Here is a 23,460-nt window from a genome sequence, read left to right on the forward strand (position 1 = left end):
TCAGGTAGAGGAATTCATGAATGACCTCTCTTTTTCCTATTGTATTTTCTGGGGAGCAAGAAGGAGAGTTTCTTTCGGTTTTCTGTGGCTCTGACTTTGGTGGTTTGTTTCTGAGAAAAAAGTCTAAGAGGGTGAGTGACTACCGAACATTCAGCTCCAGTGTCCATCATGAAGTTTACGGGTTTGCTCTCATCATCATTTGGATCAAGGGCTCTGGGGGGCCCAGGGAAAGGGAGCTGAGCCTGGTTGGTCCTATTTGGTTTCACTTTTATATTGTTTAAGTTTAACTAAGGTGATGAAATTTTGTTGGGGTGCCTCAGTAGCCAGTTTGGGTTGCAGTTTCCTTGGGATGTTTGTCTTTTTCTTGGGCGCTGGAATTTGCTGTTAGTGCTGGCTGGGAGTTGGGGACATTTATTATTTTAATGACCATCATTATGACAGAAGGCACATTTGTTGGGTCTCAGAAGTTCTTAAGAACATCATGCATATTTATTCATTTAAACTCTATCACAAGGTTGTTTAGTACTCTTATTCCCATTTTATGAATGTAAGAACCCAAATGCCCCGAGGGATCACACCCTGCTCCTTCTCGACCACACCCATCCCAAGCCCCATGCAGTACGCTAAGTAGGGATTGTATTTTTAAGCCAATCAGCCTTCCCTTAAAGCCCTATATATATATGTGTGTGTGCTGCCTAATAAACAGACTCGCCCTTTCATTTGGTGCTGAAACCCGGGACGGAGTTTCTCTCCAGCGGTGACACTTTTCAAATCGCAGCGGCGACACTTTTCAAATCGCAGCGGCAGCACTTTTCGAGTCGCCCCTCGGGAACTCCATCCCGCCAGGACCGGCCTCCCTTCCACCGCTCACCATTGACGGTCCACCCTCGTCCATTCTTTTCGGCGCTGGCTCCTTCCACTCACCAACGGCTCATCATTAGGTAAGCCCCCTTTCCTAAAGGGCACCAGCCCTTTTTCAGGCTGCCACAGGGAGTCGCCCATACCCCACCCCACCACGGTCTTCACGACCACCATAAATTCCCAAACTATAACAGGTTCCAAAGCCCAGGTAAACTTTTACTATCATTGTTGGAGGTTAAAAGCCCCATTCTGTTCTCTCCTTCACCCTCCTGTCCACCACTCTCTTCTCTCCACTTCTCGGGTCCTGGACCCGACCAGAAAATCCTGGCGCTCGGTTCCTTCAGGCACCGGGCTTTTGCCCTAGAGAAGTGGAGGTCTGAGTGACGACCCACACCTCCCTTCTCTCCTCCTGGTTCGTACCTGAACCTGCCCGGACTGATGTGACCTACTGGGGATGCCCTCTAGGATCCCGCCTTTCCCAACCAGCCGAAGGATCTGTCTTATCACTAATCTCTGTCCGATTTCTGTCTAAATTCCCATTAAGAGACCAGAATGGGCGCTTCCTCCTCCTCCCTAGGGGACTCTCCACTTCAATGCCTTCTGAAAAACCTCACGAACCTTTCCCTCAGGCCGGATATTGAGCCCAAACTCCTCACCAAATTCTGCACACAAGATTGGCCTTATTATCCTTTAGATAATCAAAACACATGGCCCCCTGAGGGCACACTAGATCCTAACATTCTACGAGACCTCTTTAACTACTGCCAGCGCCTAAAAAAATGGAAGGAGATCCCCTACATTGATGCTTTTCGCCTCTTGGCTCAGAACCCCGCCCTCTTCTCCTCCTGTGCTCCCTCTCAAGTCCTTTTAGCCTGTAAACCCTCTTCACAGTCACCCCTAGATTCTTCCACCTTCGACCCTGCTGATGAACCCCCACCCTACCGACCTCCTCCTCCCCCAGTGCCTCCGGCGTCTGCTCCTCCTCCCCCGTCATCCACGTCACCTTTACCCTCACCTACTCCTGACCCACTAAGCCCCCCTTTCACCCGTTCCCGAGGACCTCCCCCCGCCCCTTTAACAATCACCCCACTACGTGAGGTAGCTGGGGCTGAAGGAGTAGTTAGGGTCCATGTTCCCTTTCCCTAGCTGACCTTACAGAATTAGAAAAAAGACCAGGCTCTTTCTCTACCGACCCTACCACCTACATTAAAGAATTCCAATGGATCCTGCAGGCCTACAGCCTCACACATCATGCATTTTCATGCTCCTAGCCAATACCCTCCTCCCCGAGGAACGCTGCAGGGTCTGGGATACAGCCCAAACCCATGCCACTGACACCCATCGTACCAATCCGAATCCCCTGCCAGGCCCCCAAGCAGTCCCAGAACAGGAACCTAATTGGGATTATAACACAGCCCAGGGAATCCAGGCTCGAGACCGTTTTGCCTCTTGCTTAATAATTGGCCTCAAAAAATCGGCTCACAAGGTTGTCAATTTCCAAAAAATTCAAGAAATTGTCCAAAAAAAGGAGGAAAACTCCCTCCGAGTTCCTCAATAGATTAACTCAGGCCTTTCAACAATACACTAGCTTAGACCCCAACTCAGAAGATGGCCGGCATGTCCTTATGACCTATTTCCTGGCCCAATCCTACCCCAACATTAGAACTAAACTTAAAAAATTAGAGCAGGGTCCTACAACCCCTCAGACTGAAATCCTGTCAGTGGCCTTCAAGGTTTTCATAATCAGGAGGAGGAAAAAGAACGTTGAAAACAAAAGGCCGACCACACCAACTTCCAGATGTTGGCCCGGCTTATCAAACCCCCTGGGCGCCCTCCCACAGCCTTCACCTCTAAGCCTCCACCTGGAGCCTGCTTTAAATGTGGAAAGGAAGGGCATTGGGCAAAGGCTTGCCCCACCCCCAGGCCACCCACCACTCCTTGTCCAAAATGCAAAAAGAAGGGACATTGGGGATCTGATTGCCCCCTTGCCCGAAGGGATGAGGGACCAACTGCCCCACAGTCCCCCGAACCGTGGACACCACCTATGGTGGGCCTCGCTGAGGAGGACTGAAGGAGCCTTGGGCCCTTCCCAACCATCTCTATAACAAAGCAGGAGCCCAGGGTATCCATGGTTGTGGACGGCCACCCAATATCTTTCCTCCTGGACACTGGAGCCACCTTTTTGGTCTTAAGGGAATATAAAGGCCCCACCACCTCCAGCAGCTCTCCTATAGTCGGGGTAGGAGGTAAACAAATCTTTCCCCCCAAAACCCCTTTTTTAACCTGCTGCCTTCAAGGCACTCAATCCATTTTCTCCCATTCCTTTCTAGTCATGCTACTTTGCTCCTGTCCTCTTCCTCTTCCCCCATTTCCTTCCTCCTAGCGCTAGTTCAAGCCCAAGATCCTAACGCACCCTGTTAACCCCACAGTTTGGGACACTGCCAGCCCTGCTCTGGCCCAGTGTTCCCCTGTAAACATAAAACTAAAAGACCCTTCCAAATATATTTGTCAGGCTCAGTATCCATTAACCACAACAGCCCTCCTCAGGTTAAGCCCCTATTAAAAAGGGGGTATCTCCATCCCACTCGCTCCCCTTTCAATACTCCCATACTCGCTGTAAACCGATACTCAAGACATTTTTGCCATCACATGGACTGACCCCCACTCCTGTCACTACAGGCCCTTCTAACAGCCCCTGCACTTCATCTCCCTGATCTAACTAAACCCTTTTTCCTCTATGTTCATGAAAATATGAGACAAGCTCTAGGCATCCTAGGACAGAATTATGGCCCCTCCTTTGCCCCCGTAGCATACCTATCAAAACAGTTGGACCCCACTGTACAAGGCTGGGCACCCAGTCTAAGAGCCCTAGCAGCGAGGCAGTTACTGCATAAGGAGGCATCCAAATTAACATTTGGGGCACCTCTCACCATTCTCTCACCACATCACCTCAAAGACCTCCTTACCTATAAGGCTCTCCAATCCCTCCCACCTTCCAGAATCCTAACCCTCCTATCCTTGTTTCTGGAAAATCCTGCCCTATCCTTCACTACTTGCCCACCCATAAATCTGGCCACCCTACTGCCTATACTAGATTCCCCCAACACCCCTTTGCACAGCTGCTTAGAAAGCCTTCAATATTTTATACCTTACCGCTCTTCCATCACTGAGGGACCCCTATCTCACGCTGATCTCACATGGTTCACGGATGAGTCCTCATTCAAGGAAGGAAACACTCATTACGCAGGTTATGCCATAGTCTCCCTTGATTCGGTTATAGAAGCCCAAGCTTTACCCAAGGGTACTACCAACCAGCAGGCTGAACTTATCGCTGTCACGCGAGCCTGCATTCTAGCTGAAGGAAAAACTCTTAACTTATACACTGATTCCAAATATGTCTTTCATATACTTCTCTCTCATGTTGCCATATGGAAAGAACGCGGTCTGCTTAACACCAAGGGTAACACAATCACCAACTCAGCTTTAATCTCCACATTAATTGAGGCATCCCATTTACCTTGTAAATTAGGAGTCATTCAATGCAGATCCCACCAGAGGGACTATTCCCCAATCACTTGCGGGAATTGTAAGGCTGACCTCGCCGCACGCACTGCGGCACGGCACCCACAGACACAAAACCAACTTCCCATTCTTCCATACGGCTCCCAAGGTTCACAGACACCCTCTTAGCCTCAACTGGCTAATGATGATAAGTCCTCTCTCTTTCACTTGCTCCATGACCTGTTTCACTCTAGCCCCCAAGCTTTTTCCCAGTTTTTACAAGCCTTCTTCTCAATCACCCCATCTGACAAAGTCCTCTTACAAAAAATTTCCTCCTCATGCACAATCTGCCAGCGTACCAATCCTAACACCCCTCTCAAACCTGGGCCATACCCTTCCCACCAGGCCAGAGGTCTCACACCCGCGGCCGACTGGCAAGTCAATTTTACGCAAATGCCTTCTGTCTGGCGCCTCAAATACCTCTTGGTGTTTGTTGATACCTTTTCAGGATGGGTAGAGGCATTCCCAACATCCAATAAAAAGGCCTCCACCATAGCCCAGACTCTCCTTTCCCAAATCATCCCACGATTTGGGATGCCCACTTCCATTCAATCTGACAATGGACCTGAATTTACCACCCAGGTAATACAGAAACTCTCCCAGTCACTCTCTCTCCCCTGGCACTTACATTGCCCTTACCGACCTCAGGCATCCAGAAAGGTAGAGAGAACCAACAGAACCTTAAAGGATATACTAACTAAATTGTCTCTGGAATTACACCTTGATTGGGTCCGTCTTCTACCTCTTGTTCTACTCAAGACCAGGGCTCTCCCAAAAAGGCCCTCCAATCTTTCCCCTTTTGAAGTCATGTATGGTAGGCCCCTCCTACCCCCAGGAATCACAGCGACTGAAGGACCCATACCACCCACCATGGCCTTACCCTTGCTCTCCCACCTTCGCACCGAGCTATGGAAGTACCAGGACTGGCTACTTCCAGATCCGTCACTTTCCAAAAATAACCTTTCACTCAGCCCAGGCCAATTAGTATTCTACACTTCCCCGGAATCCAAAAGCCCCCTAACCCCTAAGTGGGAAGGCCCATGTCCTGTTATCCTTTGCACTCCAACTGCTGCTAAACTTGCACTGCCAGGTAAAGTGTATCCCTCATCCTACCAACTCTCTCAAACTCTGCCTATCCTGGACCTCAGCCCTACCCCCAATTCCGGAGACATGAACCTTCTCCTTGGCCTTCTCCTGTTCCTTTCACTTCACCCAGGGAGCCTTCAGACCCCTTCCTATATATGGCTCAACCACACCTCGCCGGCTCTCTCTCCTGGAAATTGTTTTCTTTGCGCCTCTCTCATGCTACCGCTCCTGGCGGCCGTCCCTTTAAATGCTTCCCTTCCTCTCGATGTTACCTCCTCCCCACCATCAGAACCCCTTAACCTTCCGGACGTCCCTCTCTGGGAGCCCGACAACAAACACAGTAACACTTTGTTGCCCCGTCACTGCTTCATCAGAAACTCTTCCTCCCTAACTTTTCCTCCGTCTTATTGTAATCTTAACACAACCATTTATAACCACACCGTCGCCCCACCAGGCTCTTTCTTCTGGTGCAATGGAACCCTCTCTACCTCCATCCTGTCCAATCTTACTGTCCCATGCCTTCTTGTCACCATCGTCCCTCAACTCACTCTGTACACCAGTTCAGAACTGTTCCATCTTCTTCATCCCCCCTCAAGGCAAAAAAGGGCTGCCTTCCTCCCAATCATGGTCGGTATTTCCCTAACAACATCAGTGGTCAGAGACGGCCTGTTGGGAGGAGCCTTAGGACACAGTTTATGGGCGGTCGAAGACATAAATGCTAAACTTGGGGCTCTGACCTCCACTGCCGAATCTCTTTCCTCTCTACAGAGACAAATTACCTCTTTAGCTCAGGTCACCCTCCAAAACCATAGAGCACTAGACCTCCTCACCACAGAAAAAGGAGGTACTTGCATCTTCCTTGGGGAAGAATGCTGTTATTATATCAATGAATCCGGTCTAGTAGAAAAAACATCATCAAACTCACCGACTTAGCTTCCTGCCTACGAACCACATCCAGTTCTAACCCCTTTTCTTCTTTTATCTTAAACCCTATCCTAACTTGGATTTGGCCCATTTTGGGACCTCTAATCATTATCCTCATAACCTGCCTTTTCTTGCCCTGCATCATTAGGTTTCTTCAAACCCAAGTGGGAAAAATCTCTAATCAGGCCTTTAACCAGCTTTTGCTTAGAAACTACCAGCTTCTAGGTACCGATGAACCCCGCCTCATCTCGTGAGCGCCTCAGCCGATGCTGAAGAGACACCACCTTACAGAGGAAACGCATTCGTACACGCCCTCGCCACCGACGCCTGGCTGCTACCTCCAGTCTCCAACTACGAACAATGGAACCCGTGCATATTCGACTTGTGGCTTCAAGGAACGTTTATGGACTTTTCCCCTTTTGAAATTACTTGTTTCTCCACCCTCCTTTGGGGTTTCATAATGGGTATTTATGTACCTTCCTCCCTTTGCCCCCCCCACAACGCCCCAGTTCAGCAGGACGTAGCTTGATGACTTCAACGTCCCCTTTCCTAAAACAAGAAAAAGGGAGGAATGTAAGAACCCAGATGCCCCAAGGGATCACACTGAGGAATGTAAGAACCCAAATGCCCCAAGGGATCACACCCTGATCCTTCTCGGCCACACCCACGCCAAGCCCCATGCGGTATGCTAAGTAGGGATTGTATTTTAAGCCAATCAGCCTTCCGTTAAAGCCCTATATATATATGTGAGTGTGCTGCCTAATAAACGAGCTCTCTCTGGTGGATCGTCAACTGGTGTCGACTTGTCCTTTCAATGAATGAGAAAACTAAAGCTCAGAGAGATGAAGTACCTGACCCCAGTTCACACAACTAGTGTTAGTGGACAGAAATGATTGTTGTAGTGGTCTAAGACCTCTTTTAGGTCACCTCTGAGCTGAGATGTGAAAGAACTTCTGTTTCCTCCTCAGGAAAGAGAAAACTAAAAGTGATCATGGCAAAAATGGCAATGTAAAGACCTCCCCAAAATTTCTCTACCACAAAAGCAATAAAGAAAACTGGCAAAAATAGTCAGAATTCATTTTTTCAAAACCTTGGAAATTGACCTTTGGCTTTATCTGCCTATGCTGCAAGTCTTTTTCAGCACTTTTCCTGAGTTTTCTGCCAGCTAGTGTCATGCGCAATTCCAATACAAAGGCGTGGGGTTTTGTCGATCTTGCTTTCTCAGAGTTACTCACTGAGGGAACGTATTTTCCTATCTAATTAACACCCACTTTACTGGATCTAGCCACCACATGGGGTTGCTCTCCTCCTACCCGCCCTGCACTGTACATAATAAATCAGTCTCAAGAGGGCTGAGTAGGACACGCACTATTCGGGAGTGGGCGTGGCCTGCCTGCATCCTGATTCTCTGCTGGTCGTTCGCCATGTTGTTTGGGTAAAAGATGAGGGAGGTGTAGCGTAGTGTGTGGAAGGAACCGTGGCAAGTTGGAGGCTGAAACTCTCAGGCCAAGTTGGCTGGGAGGAGAAGGAGGAGGAGGGCGGCGGCCCGACCTGACGTTGGTTCCTTGGGGAGTGTGTGGCGGTGCAACCGTAGAACTGGCATTGGTAACAAAGGGCTTTTCTAGGCGTCCCGCCCTGGGTAGAGGCTTCGGGAGGTATTGGAGAAGTCTGGGCCAGGCGCTGGGCTCTGCTGAACTCGGGGAGGGCCGCTTGGGAGAAGAGCGGGGGCGGGTAGAGCAGATCCCCGACGTTTCCGTCCTTCCCCCAGCTTCACATATCTGACGCAAGGATTCCGGACTTCCAGGATCTGCTTGCAGGGTCTCAGGAACCTCACCTGTCCTGGACCTAGCGTCTTATACTAGAACGTCCTTCTGTAGGAGAGAGATTTTTCGCCAGTTTCAGCGTTCCCAGTCGTAGCCACTTCATCCATGTATGCCATTTAAGTTCTTCCACTCTGATCAGCCTTGGTGCTCATATTTCCCTAGTATTTGTCCTCACAGCTTCTAGGCGGGGCCAGATCCCTGAAATGGTCTGTTTGTCCTACACTTTCTTTAAAAAAGAACTTTCTCTGACATTTCCTTCACACAGTCCTTTCTCTAGTTTACTCTTCCCAGAGTCAGCCTTCAGAGCTAAAACAAAAAGAAAAGAAAAAAGAACGAAAGAGACAAGATGCTGTGGAAGACCGTCTGGAACCTGGCCTCCCTGTCATATACCACTTTGTGGTCAGGCTCAGATACAGGACGAAAAAGAGAAACTCCTCCCTCCCCCCAGAATTACCGCTGACAGAAAAGCCTCCCCAAATGTGCCTCATCTCTGATGATTTTTTCCCTGCAGAATTCCACCTCACTGTTGTCCAAGAAATGTCATATCTCCAGGCCTGATTCAAAGCTGGATTCTGACTGCTCCCCTGCCTTCACATCACATCCCTGTGATGTTTGACGTGCCCTCAGGACCAGCTAACGTGTGTGTCTTCTCCCTTGGGGACCAGCAGGTGGGATGGTAGGGTGATTGGTCAGTTCATCTGCTCAAACCTCACTACTGCTTATCCTTCCTGAACCTGTTTTTTCCTCTATTCTTAGGTAATGCCAAAAAACAGCAGTGAAATGAACACCGACAAAGGTCTTTACTCCCACCAACTGTGAGTGGAACCAAGTCTGGGAATGAGAAGTGGGAGGAGGCACAGAGAGGATGAGGTCTTGTGGGCCAAGCCCTGACCCAGAGGCCTCTCTAACTTGGCAGGTATGTGCTGGGCCATGAGGCAAGGAAGCGTCTCCAGTCATCCAGTGTGCTGATGTCAGGCCCTCAGGTCCTGGGTGTGGAGATTGCCAAGAACATCATCCTTGGTGGAATCAAGGCTGTCATCCTGCATGACCAGGGTACTGCTTAGCGGGCTGACCTCTCCTCCCACTAAGGGATCTTCCTGACTCTCTTTCCTTTGCCAACTTGCCAACCCCCCGGCATCTGCATCCACTTTAATTCTCCCTTCCTATACCCTCCTGTCGTTTTTCCTAGGGGAGGAAGACATTGGTAGAAATCGAGCTGAGGTATCACATCCTTGCCTTGCTGAGCTCAACAGCTATGTGCATGTCAACACCTAGACTGGACCCTTTGTTGAAGACTTCCTTAGTGGTTTCCATGTACTTTGGAGCATCCCTAGGCTCCTGCCTAACTTTTTCAGATCTTACCTCTTGTTTGTTTGTTCAATATTTATTTAATGGGCTGGCCCTGTCAGGTTTTGTGCTGGGAGGCTAGGTGATGCAGGCAGGAATTGGACTCTGGACCTGTCCTTGGAGGATTTTTTTTTTTTACCTTTTCAGAAGAGAGGATGTGGCCGTACAGGGTGGTATAGTGGTTATGAGCACTGACCTTGAACTAAAATGCCTTTGTGTGTGTGTCAAGGTTTTTAGTTGTATAAGCATGAACAAGTCACTTTCTGTCCTTTACATTAGTTTTTCCTGTCCGTAGAAGAGGAATGTCAACCTTAAAGAGTTTCTAGTGAGGGATAAACTTAGAATAGCAGTTGGTACATGGGAGGCATCACCTATGTGTTTGTTAAATAACTGGATTGGAAAGAGGAACTGTGAGTGGTGATAGGCTGCCCTAGGATGTCCTAGAGAACTGGGGTACTGGAGCTCCTGATGTAGGATTAGGAACCCATCCTGGTGAATAAGGAAGGGAATGCATAACAGAAATCCACAGGTCCTGGATGATCAGGCATTTTCTTGCAAATGGAGCAAGTGGGTGTACAACTAGACCTTGTCTGGAACAGAGTGTTACTAATTTTTCAGTCTTTCAGGGCACGGCAGGGTTGTAGCAGGCAGCAGGGGGTATTTGTCAAATAAATGAAGGAGCTGGTCTTCAAACTCTGTCTTTCCAATACCTCTTTCTTTCTTACCATGGTCTGGGGATTCATATTTTATTTACTGAATTTCACCCTCTATGAATGTGACACATAGGTACATTACAAACATCTGTAGAAGAGGGCCAAACCACCAAAGCCTGGGTGTTGACGTTCCCCTTCATCTCCCAGTATCCTTTCTCTTTTATTCTCTCACTACTCCCCTTTATCCTAATGCATGGTCCTCGGCCTGAGCCTCCTGCACTCTACAGGTGGTGGTTCTTACCAACACCCCTTTGGAGGACCAGCTGCAAGTGGGTGAGATCTGTCACAGCCGTGGAATCAAGCTGGTGGTGGCAGACACTCGGGGCTTGTTTGGGTGAGTACCTGCCTCTTCCTTTTCCTTCCAACCACTGCCAGACCCAGGCTGAGAGGCTCCCACGGCCCTCGTGTCACACTCAGCCAACCAGCTTTTCAGTTCTGTGTTTCATTCTCCCGATGTGGTGTGAACACCCTCTAATTCCTACCAGTGTTGGGCTGAGTTTGTTTGGCAGGTATTCACTACACCTTGAGGGACTGCGGAGTGCCTGTGTGCATGGGTCTTAGGTGCCAGTCCTGTTGCCTCCCTCTACAGACAACTCTTTTGTGACTTTGGAGAGGAAATGATCCTCATGGATTCCAATGGGGAGCAACCACTTAGTGCTATGGTTTCTATAGTCACCAAGGTAAGGAGGCAAGCCTCAGGGTTTGTGGTAGGAGGCTGGGCAGCAATAGTGCTCCCTACCTGGTGGTACCTGGAGTCTGCCGCTACAACTTACACCTCTTTCAACCAGGACAGCCCTGGCATTGTCACCTGCCTGGATGAGGCCCGACATGGGTTTGAGAGTGGCGATTTTGTCTCCTTCACTGAAGTCCAGGACATGAATGAACTGAATGACGTCTGCCCCATGGAGATCAAAGTGCTGTGTATGCTAACATTGGGGGTGAGAAGTTGTTACCTAGAGCAAAATAAAAGTGGTCCCTGTGGTGTGGGCTGACTCAGAGACCAAAAGGTGACACGTGTCTGTAGTGTGAACTGAACTAAAGGGATCTAAGCTGAGTTATGAGCTAGGCAAAGACACGTACCTGCAGTCCAAGTTTCTGGTTGCAGGGTGACAATTCCCTGGAGTTTGAAGAGTTTGGGATGGAGGAGAGACACATCTCTTACGTGTTTTGCACCAGAGACGCTGAGGGACGATGGGTTTTCCGGTACTGAGCTAAACCCTAAGGACCAAGAGAAGATCTTATACCTTGGGTCCGAGCAGAATGTTCCTTGCTTTCTATGCTGACCTAGACACAAAGGATAGAGGGTCCCTTAAAGTCTGAGTTGGGAGGGAATCTTGAACACAGAAGGTTCTCCAGGGTGGCGATTAGGCCTAGGGTCCGTGTGGGAGGAGCCAGGTATGGGGCAGAAGGGAAATGATCTCTGATGTCAGAACAGAATGTGGGGCAGGGGTCTCCAGTGCCTGAGCTGGGACAGCCTGGCTTTTTAATTTTGTTTTGGTGGTGCTGTTGATTTTGGGTGGCAGGATGGGAGGGCCACTGGACTGATAGATTCCCTTCCATTTTTTTCATCCCCAGGTCCCTACACTTTTAGTATCTGTGATACCTCTAGTTTCTCTGACTACATCCATGGAGGCATCGTCAGTCAGGTCAAAGTACCTAAGAAGATCAGTTTTGTGAGTATGAGTGGGTGGGTGGACTATGGAGTTCTCCAGGTATTTTTGGGTTTTTCACACATTTGGTCCTGATGTCCCACATTCCACAGAAATCCTTGCTAGCCCCACTGGCAGAGCCCAACTTTGTGGTAACAGACCTTGCTAAGTATTCTCTCCCTGCCCAGCTGTACATTGGCTTCCAGGCCCTGCATCAGCTCTGTACTCAACATAGCTGGCCACTGTGGCCCCACAGTGAGGTGAATGAATGGGTGAGGCAGCCAGGGTCCTTGGCCTGAAGCCCTGACATCCCTCTTCATCTATCTTGCCTTCTCCCTCCCGCCCCCTCCTCCGCCAGTGACCTGACATGTCTTCGTCCCTTCTGGCTCACCAGGAGGATGCAGCAGAACTGGTTACCCTAGCACAGGCTGTGAATGCTCAAGCCCTGCCAGTAGTGCAGCAGGACAACCTGGGTGAGGACCTCATCCGGAAGCTGGCATATGTGGCTGCTGGTGATGTGGCACCCATAAATGCCTTCATTGGGGGTCTGGGTGCCCAAGAGGTCATGAAGGTCAGCACATTTAGGGAAGGGCATGGCAGGCTGTGGTGCAGGTGCCTCCCTGACTTCATCTCTTGGTGTCCACAAGCCTGTGTCAGGCTCTGATTAACCACTTAACAATCTTTCCATCCCAGGCCTGCTCTGGGAAGTTTATGTCCATCATGCAGTGGCTATACTTTGATGCCCTTGAGTGTCTTCCTGAGAACAAAGTGCCCTTAATGGAAGATGTGTGCCTTCTGGCATGTGGGTAAAGCCCATGGGAGAGACATCTTTGGGAGCATCTTGGGGCAATTCCTCTGTGACCTTCCTCTTTTTGATGACAGCACCAGAATTGTTTCAATGGGCAGGTAGCCATATTTGGCTGAGACCTACAAGAGAAGCTGGACAAGCAGAAGTACTTCCTGGTGAGTGATTGTGTTGGACATCTGCTACCTTCACCTCCCCTGACTCCTGGCGTCCTCCTGCAAGACCTCCTCCTGCCTCCCAAGGGAAGGTCTTTTTGTTCTTGTAGCGTGATCCCATCACCTTTTCTATTTTCTGCATGTTGAGGAAAAATATGATGCATTCCTTTGTTTCCCTCTTCTAGTGCCTCCTCCTTCAGATGACTGTAGGTTTTATGGCCGTGGGAGCTGAATAGGTGGTGCTAGATCCTCTTAACCTGTTTCGCTGTCTCTTGTTCTTCACCTCAGGGGGGTGAGGAGTGGTGTGTGGCTTTGTGCTACCGTCAGTCACCGTAATCAAGCTGTCTCCTCTTTGCCACCTACCAGGTGGGTGCAGGGGCCATTGGCTGTGAGCTGCTCAAGAACTTCGCCATGATTGGGCTAGGCTGTGGGGAGGGTAGGGAAATCATAGTTACAGAAATCCAATCTGAACCGACAGTTTCTTTTCCGGCCTTAAGATGTCATGTTGAGTGGTGTGGGGTAGATCAGTTTTTTTCACTTTCTTCTGTCTTTTTTGTGCTACTGATCTTAATGGCTTCTTAGGTCTTTTTGCCTCTGGATCTATCTTTCAGCTCTTCCCTCATTTTGTTTTCTCCACCATTCAGTCTTTTAACTCAAGAAACGTTTATTGAGTACTTATTATGTTCTTCCATTTGTCACTTTTCACAAACCCTTCTCCTGCTTTTATTTTATTTGATTTTGGGGCTCTGCTAACCTGGGACTATGAAGAATATGAAGAGGGATTCTCTGGGAAGTCGTCTGCAAAGATTAGTGTTGTTTTTATCTGCTGAGAATCTATCTTTTCATTCATGTTATATTTCACATACTAGTCACTGTTCTAGATAATTGGGATATCCAAGGTAACCCAAGAAAGCTTCCTGTCCTTGTCTGTTGGGAAGAGGCACAGAAAGCGAGCTCTTATTTATTTATTTTTTGTCATTTTTGTGACCAGCCACACCGCGCTCAGGCAGTGAATGCACCGGCTGCCATCCCTACATAGGGTCCAAACTCGCGGCAGGAGCGCTGCTGCACTCCTAGCGCCGCACTCTCCCGAGTGCGCCATGGGGTCGGCCCAAAAGCGAGCTCTTAAAATGCAGTCTGGTGTCCTTTACAGGTCCCTAACACTTTCACTGAGTCTGTAAAAATCCAAGTATTGTAAGAATACCAAGCCGTATTTGCCTTTTTTTACTCTTACATTATTAAAGTGGAAATTTTCACTCTGCTTTACGAAGCCTTTCCTAACACAGCGAAACAGAGTTTCTAAGTGACTGTACATGATGAAACATGATTGTACATTAGCTAAACAGTGATTCAGAATGGAAATCCAGTGGATATTGATTGAGACTTGAGATTTCATCTTGCATCTTAACTTTAAAACACTTATTATTTGTCAGGTTTTGATAGATATTTTTAAAATATCTGTAATTATCTTAAAAGACTTCTGAAATATTTTTGTGTGATGATGAACATCCGTTACTTTCTTCGAGCAGAACATACTGTTGAATCCAGCTGTCTTTAACAGAGTACATAATTAAAAAAAAAAATTTGCAAAAGGGTAAATACAGTATGACTGTTGTCACAAAAATGTCATATTAGAAAAAACCTTTTTTCCCGTAATAATGTTTAGACTGTACGTAATAGACTTAACTGCATTTAAAAACTTTCTAATATGGGACATAACAATAGCTATAACTGACATAGTAGAATTTCTTTTTTAAGGCTGATTTGAAGATGTTTGACAACTGCTTGATAACAAATACAGTAACAAAGTACATGGTTAGAATGTGAGAAGTACTACTAAAAGGCAATAATGAAAAACATAAGGGAAATTTAGAAGTGCCTGGGAGGGTGTTTTCCAAAGTGGACAGGAAGACTTCACTGGAAACGTAGCGTTTCTGCAAAGACTAGGAGTATGTAAGAGAAAAAGAAGATATCTGGGGGAATAGTGTACCAGGCAAAGGTAGCAGCCTGAGCAAAACTCTGAGGTTGGGATATGCCACGTGGTATTTAAGGAACAAAGAGGTTAGATGGAGGGGGCTACAACTCACGTTACCCCAAGTGAAAGCGGGAGCCAGTGGAGCATTTTGAGCAGAAGAGGAACTTGGGCTTTGAAAGGATCCTTTTTGTTCTTGTACTAGTGCCTTCCTTTTATTTGGGGAAATCTATCATTAGATTAACTGAAAAACGGTATATGTTGGGTAGGTGAAAAGAACAGAAACCTCATTGTTTTGTATTTGTGTCAGTTAAGACAACTAACACAAATCTATTCTTACTTCCTGCCACATTTACAGCCTCAGCCATGTGGCATTGTCACAGACCATCTTTTCTGCTAAACTGGAACCTCTTGAACCTGGAACTTAGTTCTTGTCTACTAATTAGATAAATCAGTCCTCAGAAGAGTTCTGAAAAGATTTGCTGGGAGAATGCATGAATGATGGCTCTCTTCCCCTCTCCATGCCCCAAATTAAAATCGGATACAGCTGCTGCAGCTGTGCATCAAATAAATCCAAACATCAGGATGGTAAGCCACCAGAACCGTGTGGGCCCTGACACAGAGCACATCTATGATGATAACTTTTTCCAAAAGCTGAATGGTGTGGCCAATACCCTGGACAATGTGGACACCCATGAGTTTGGAGACAGATGAGGACAAGGGCAGAGTCGTGTGTGTGTGTGTTGGGCGGTGCCTGTCTTACGGTCCTATACTAGTGTTCCTCTCCCAGGTCTCATGCTGTCTCCCTCAACCTCCTCAAAGGCTTGTATGTGGGCCGCTGCTGTGTGTACTACCGAAAGCTACTGCTGGAGTCAGGCACACTGGGCACCAAGAGCAACGTGCAGGTGGTTTTTCCTGACAGAGTCTTACGGCTCCATCCATATTCCCTTCCTGACAGAGTCTTACGGCTCCATCCATGATCCACCTGAGAGGTCGATTCCTATCTGCACGTTGAAGAACTTCCCCAATGCCATGAAGCACACCCTGGAGGTGATCAGCCTTTGGGGGAGTGAGAAGTGAAAGGGAACAGCTGGGCAGCTTCTCAGTCATGAAGCTTGTGTCATTGAGATACTGCAGGCTTTAGTGAGCGTGTGTCTTTTCTCCAACTCCTTCTCTCACTTTACACCCAGCAGCCCAAGTTTTTAGAAGGAGTTTCTTTTTTGTTACTTTGAAATTTTTAGTTTGAAAGCATACAGGTATAAGGAATATGATTCAGTTTGCATCTGAAGAGTGAAAATGTGTTTCCCCTGTGTAAACAGAATATTGTCTTCTTGCTGAACAAAACTAATTTCTTAATATTGTCTCTGCTAGTTTTTAAATTGTCTCTGATATTAAGTTCATATTTCGATTTTCCTAATGGTTACCTGTATGTGTTTAACAGCTGGTTTGTCAGGATGACTCTGTTTGTATAACAAACATAACATATTGAAGAGTGTACATATCATCTAGGTGGATGAAGTGAACCTGGGTAACTGGCACCCATAACCTAATCATCCTAATTCTGATTCCAGAATGATTCTTAGTGCAGTCTTTGATGTCATGTTTAGGAGGAGGAAAAATACGAGGAAAGAATAATTCCATTTTTCACTTAGCCCTTTCAGCCCAGCAGTTGCAGAATGTAGAGTGGGTATGTTCATGATTGTGCACTGACCACTGTCACTCTGTCTCTTTCAGGTGGCTCCCCAAATTTCTCAACTTCCCATCTCAAATTTTAAAAGCAATGGCCTTGATCTGCCCAGTGGTTACAAAAGTTTATACATGTGAAAACTTTAGTGAAGATGTATGTACGTTACTCTAGGTGTGATTTGCGTCAGTAAAAAGGAAAAATTCACAGTGGGAATAAAACAAGGATAAATCCCTGTGCAGATCCTGGGCACTGGCTAACAGCAAACTATACCTGCATGGGCATTATCATTTTATTTTTATTCTTGACAATCATTCTTGAGAATTATGACATCGCTAAGTACGTATACATGCTCAGATAGATATAACTTCTACTATGCTGTAGTTCTCCTACTCTGTCCTCAATCTGCAGGGAAGCCTTTAAAAAAGGTTTTATGGAGTATTTAGCCTTGGATTTAACATCTCCCTGCCTCAGATTCCTTATCCGTGACATGTACTCAACTGTAGTCTTTCTTGCAGGGCTTTTGTAAAGCACTTAGCACTTAATGTGTACTCAGCACTGTTCTAAGTAGGCTTTAAATGTATATGTAGGTATTTCATGAGATGTAGATACTACTGTTGCCATATACATTTTGAAAATTAGGAGGCGGAGATAGAGTGTTACCCTATGTGCCTGAAGTCACAAAAGCAGGTATTATGTGGTAGAATATTTGAACCTGAATATTCAGGGTCTACATGCTCTAAACCACTTCACCAATGACTGTATTTACTGATGTCATAATTCTCAAGAATAAAAATAAAATGATAATCCCTGTGCAGGTATAGTTAGCTGCATGCCAGTCCCTAGGATCTGCATAGGGATTATCCTTGTTTTACCATTTTCAGTTTGAATTTTTCCTTTTCATTGAGGCAAATCACGCCTAGAATAATGTACGTACATCTTAATAAGTTTTCACGCATATAAACTTTTGTAACCACTGGGCAGACCAAGGCCATTGCTTTTAAAATTAGAGATGAGAAGTTGGGAAATTTGGAGAGTCACATTTGGAAGGCTTTCCTCTTCTATCCTCCCACAGCAGTTGTGCTCTTCCTATTTGCTTTATTCACTGATAATGTTTCCAGTACCTACAGAACCTATTTTGTTAACCATCACTTCATGTACTTTTGTTTGCTCTGTCTGCAGTGGGCTCAGGATGAGTTTGAAGGCCTCTTCAAGAAGCCAGCAGAAGTTGTCAACCGGTACCTCATGTTAGTAATTCTAGTACCCTCCTGCCTTATCCCCTGCCTGCCAGTCAAGGCATCCTGTCTGCTTTCCTCACCACAGTTGTACTTAGCAGAAGGCACACTTTTGGAAAGAATTACTGAGTGCTTGAGCCTCATAACTTTGGAGTCAGACTTGGCTTTCCATGGAGGGGCTGGGCTGGCCCAAATCTTACTCTTGGGACTCCTGAGTAATCCTGTCATTTGTCTCCTTGAATCCTTGATAGAGACCCTAAGTTTGTGGAGCAGACGCTGTGGCTGGCAGGTACCTGGCCATTAGAGGTACTAGAGGCGGTGCAGCGCAGCTTGGTGCTGCAGCGACCACAGACGTGGGCTGACTGTGTGACCTGGGCCTTCCATCACTGGCACACGCAGTACTCTGACAACATCCAGCAGCTGCTGCACAACTTTCCTCCCGACCAGGTAATAACACAGGGTCTATTTTGTAGAATACATTTCCTGGAAATAGGGAGCTTATTGCAGGCTTTTGACATAACCTCATTCCAATTAATCAGGCATGCCAAAAGCACGGGGCACCCCATGCTTTTGTGTGGAGCTGCCACCTCCTTCCCACCCACCCATGGGGCACACCCGTTATGAAGTTCACAGGCACACCAAAGCATGGGGATCTCAGAAAAGTGCTTTCTACAAACACCTGTTTTTGTCTCATTCTCTGTTTCTCAAGCAGGGGACATGCATGGTTTCTGTTTCCCTTAACAATGATGTGAGGTGAGTCATACCAAATTCCCCATCAGGACTATAGAGATTATAGAAGAGAATTTTATTTTTGTGTATGTGTGTGTTTGTGTGGCCCTTTACCAATTTCTCCCTTTCCCTCTTCCTCTTTCCCACCCCTATCAACATTATAGCTCCTCCCTTAAGAAGTTCAAGGAATTATTGTGATTGTTCTGTCCTTCCCTTCCCCCCATTTGTTTGTTTGTTTGTTTTTATTAGTTCTCACTTATAAGTGAGAATATGTGGTGTTTCTCTTTCTGTGCCTGGCTTATTTCACTTAACATAATTTTCTCTAAGTTTGTCCGTGTTGCTGTGAATGATAATGTTTCTTTTTTTTTTTATAGCTGAGTTGTTTTCCATTGTGTGGACATACCACATTTTCCTTATGTACTTGTCAGGGGATAAATCTTGGAGTCAAGAGCACCGGAACCAGTGTGGGTTCAAGTCCTGCCTCTATTTGTCATTAGGGCAAATCATGTATTTTCTCTGTGCACCTCAGTATTTTCATAAATAAATAAGATGTTACTTATCTCCTTTATCTGTGAAGGAGAAAAGTAATATCTTGTGGAATTTTTGTGAGGATTAATTTACATTTTTTAATATTAAGAATATAGTGTCCAATAATTTATAGGAGCTTTTAGGTTTCTGTGTTTCTGGCATAAAATGAGTACCCAGGGATTTGAGTTCAGACTTTAGACTTCCAGGACGCAAGGTGAGAAGTAAGGATTGTCAGAGAGTTTTGTTCTCTCAGGTCCTACTCTATCAGAACCTTTCCATCCTCTTAGCTCACAAGTTAGGGAGCCCCGTTCTGGTCTGGTCCCAAATGTTGTCCACACCCGCTCATTTTTGATGTTGACAATGTAACTCTCTTCCCTGGGGTCTCCTAGGGTCAAGTGGAGGGAGGTGGGTGGGAAGGAGGTGGCATCTCCACAGTCAAGGGCTGATGTGCTCACTTTTCATGTTCTGCCTCCTCTTAGGCCCTGTATCTGGACTACGTGATGGCAGCTGCCAACCTATTTGCCCAGACTTATGGGCTGACGAGCTCTCAGGACTGAGCTGCTGTGGCCACACTCCTGCAGTCTTTGCAGGTCCCTGAGTTCACCCCCAGGTCTGGTGTCAAGAGCCATGCTTCTGACCAGGAGATGCAGAGTGCCAGTGCCTCTATTGGTAAGGGTAATTTGGCCAGTTGAACAGGAGTCACCATTCCCACTTGTCCCCTACAACTAAGTCTACTCACTGATATTTTGCCAGTGGCCATCCTTTGTGACCTTCGGTCTGAGGTGTACCCACACACCATCCTTTGGGCCTCATTTCCTCCTACATGAAATAAGAGATGGTTGTTTGAGGCAGATTGTCTGCTCTGGCTAGCAGGAGAATTAGTTGTTTGTCCGTTTTCCTTTGTGTGTTTGCATTCCTTTGTTCTACTATCCTGTTTTTTCTGGATCTGTTTATCTGGGGAGGAAAGGAATATGATCTCCACGAATAAACTGATGTCTTGATGTCTTACTGGCTTTGTCTCCTTGCAGATATCACCTGTCTTGACATCCGTATATCTTACTCCCAACTTTCCTCTTCTGTACACCTTCGCCCTACTATTGCTGTCCATGTATTTTCTCATCTTGAACTCTCATCTCTTTCTGTCTCTTCCTATCCTCTTTGATGTTATGTATCTCCCCTTTTATGTTTTCTCCTCTCTGGATATCTAACTCTTCCACTGTATATATCTCCCCACCTTGTATATCTCCCTCATTCTCTTTTCAAATACCTACCCCTTGTTCCTGTATGCCTATTTTTGTAAATATCTCTTCATCTATCTTCCATTCAAGTATTTTCTCTTGTCTCACCCTACATATGTACTGAACGCTTCTATTTTAACCCTGTCTCTCCCTCTGGAAGTTCTCGCTTATCTCATTCCATATTTCTCTTCTATTTTCCTCTGTGAAGTGGCCTGCATTTCCACTCCGTGCATCTTCCCCTCCAACTTTGTGTCTATCATATTTCTCCCTCATGTCTCCTCGTCTCTCTTACGTTATTCCTCCTCCTCAGGATCTATCCCATCTTGATCTTTCTGTTTGCCTCCTTTTTTTCCCCTTTCTAATTGTGGTCAGAAACACACAAGGTTTACCATGTTACCTATTATAAATGTACTGTTCACTGTTATGTATGTTTACATTGTTGTGTAGCAAATCTCTATAACTTTTTATTGTGTGAAACTAAAACTCTGTATCCATTAAAGAACTTCTCCCCATTTTTCTGTTCCCACTGTCTGTGGCAACCATCATTCTACTTTCTGTTTCTGTAAATTCGACTCCTCTAGGTACCTCATAAAAGTGAAATCCTACAATATTCAATATTTTGTTAGTTCACCATCTGTTAATGGACACAGGCTGCTTCTGCCTTTTGGCTGTTGTGAATAGTGCTGCTCTCTACATTTCTACATCCTTTCTTAATATCTTCTTCTTTGTTCCTCATTGTCTCCAAAGTTGTATTTCTTTGTGTTCTCCACACCTCTGTGTGCCTTTTTCTCTCTTTTGGGGTGTTTTCTGTTCTACCTCCTCTTCCCCCACTCTATTCCAGGATGTGTCTCCTTTCCAAATGGTTTATCTACCTCTGCCCCCTTCTGGACTCCTGCTTTTACTTCAGAGGCTGTCTTGGGGTGATGGTGGCCTCCCTTCCTGCAGTTGACCGCTACCTAAAGGAGCTCAAGGTCATGCTTCCCAGACCAGACAAGCTCTCTGGGTTCAAGATGCATCCTATCAACTTTGAGAAGGTGCTTATTGGGGCCTTGATGGGCAGGAGGATGGGCTGAAGTGTCTCAACCTTACAGTTTTTAAGGATTATAGACCTATAGTAGGGTCCAGTCATCTTGGAGTTCTGCCAGGTAATTGGAGTGGAAAATACATATGTCCCCAATTGCTAAGAAACTTTTTCCTCTTCTGACCCTCTCCACTCTTCTTTCTCCTTCCTGGTCACAACAGGATGATGACAGCAACTTTCATATGGATTTTATTGTGGCTGCATCCAACCTCCGGGCAGAGAACTATGACATTCACCCTGCAGACCGACATAAAGTAATGACAATCTAGACCTAAACTTTCACTTTTCCCATGCTTGAGTTTCTCACAGTTGGCCCCTTGTAGACTGTAAATCTCTAACAACTGCTGGTCACTTTCTGTCTCACAGGGCAAGCTCGTTGCTGGGAAGATCATCCCAGCTATTATGACAATCACAGCAGCTGTGGTTAGCCTTGTGTGTCTGGAGCTGTACAAGGTGGTGCAGGGACACCAACAGCTTGAATCCTATAAGAACAGCTTCATCAACTTGGCCCTGCCATTCTTCAGTTTTTCTGAGTCCCTTGCCCCACCCCATCACCAGGTAGGGGCCTGCATGTGTGGAAACCTTTGATGTTACCCATCAGTGAGGCCGTGTATATTGGGTAGGGTATGTATGTGTGTGTAGACTTACATACTGTGTACAACCCAGTGTGGTCCTCATCGTATCAGGTGAGGCTTTCCGTAAACAGGTACCTATACATTTTGTGTACCCTGTGTGAGTTCTTCATACCGTTTTTTGGACCTCTGCAAAGTACAATGTAACTGTCCTGTTTGAGAGCAAAAAAAACCAACAACAACAAAGGAGAGGGTTTAGTGTACTTAGAGTATATTATATGGGAAAGTAAAAGAGGATGGAAGGTAGTAACAGAAATAGCAGGGTCTTAATGATATGTGTTCTTGTTGGTCATTATAAGGATATCAAATGCTTATTTGAGATGGGTTCATGAGAGGGTTTTGAACAAAAGAGAGCCAACTTAACATGTCAGGTTGGCTGATAGGGCTAGGGACATCTGGGATGGCCCGTATCTTGCTTCCCTGCTCTTTGTTCCTCAGTACTATGACCAAGAGTGGATGTTGTGGGATCACTTTGATGTACAAGGAATGCTGCCTAATGATGAGGAAATGACCCTCAAGCAGTTCTTAGACTATTTTAAGGTAAGCTTCCCTTCTTCCTTCACTCTCCCCACCCTGGGGTTGATGATTGTACAGTTGACTTGTACTGTCTATCTCACTGACACTGTTGATCACCATTTTTCCCACCCTCCCAAGACGGAACACAAATTAGAGATCACCATGCTGTCCCATGGCGTGACCATGCTTTATTCCTTTTTCATGTGACCTTCCAAGCTTAAGAAATGGCTGGATCAACTGTGAGTTGGCAGTTGGGTGGATGGGGTGATGTCCTGTGTGAGTTGGGAATCCTCAACCTCTCATAGTACCACTCACTATTCATTTTGTTTTGTCTTCTTTGCCCCCATCTATTCTTCCTCTCTTGCTTTCTGCTTTCTTGACCTTATGGGTCCTGTCTCAGGATGACAGAGATTGTAAGCCGTGTGTCAAAGCAAAAACTGGGCTGCCATCTGTGGGCCCTGGTGCTTGAGCTGTGTTGCAGTGATGAGAGTTGTAAAGACTTCAAGGTCCCTTATGTACGATACATCATCTGCTGATCCCTGGCTGCCTCTCTACTCCAGCCCCCATCAGGCTACTTCCAGATTTCTTCTTGTGACAAAAGCTGAGCCCAGCCAAGCACAATATGCCTTACTTCCCTCTAATAACTTTTTCTTCTTGCTGCTGGTGCTTTCTACTGTGTTTAGAATTGGCATTCATAATAAAGAGTTATCCAGGTATAGCATGTGCTTGTCTTGGCAAGAGCCAGTGGCCTGTCATTTCTGGGAAGGAGTGGGCTCTGATAGATCCACAGGTTAAGGTGGTAATACAAAGGATTCAATCTTACCCCTGTGATGGAGTTTAGATGTGTTGTCCCCTCCAAAACTCCTGTGGAAATTTGATCCCCAATGTGGCAGTGTTGGAAACTGATTGAGTAATGGGAGC

The 23,460-nt window shown here is 46.5% G+C and overlaps 1 pseudogene; it reads left to right on the forward strand.

Annotated features, from left to right (window-relative positions):
• LOC134368978 (ubiquitin-like modifier-activating enzyme 1) overlaps positions 1–23,075 on the forward strand; it is a 30,621-nt pseudogene extending 7,546 nt beyond the window's left edge.
• Positions 23,076–23,460: the final 385 nt, after the last annotated feature.

The sequence above is a fragment of the Cynocephalus volans genome, chromosome Y (genome assembly GCF_027409185.1).
Source record: "Cynocephalus volans isolate mCynVol1 chromosome Y, mCynVol1.pri, whole genome shotgun sequence".
Lineage (NCBI taxonomy): Eukaryota > Metazoa > Chordata > Mammalia > Dermoptera > Cynocephalidae > Cynocephalus > Cynocephalus volans.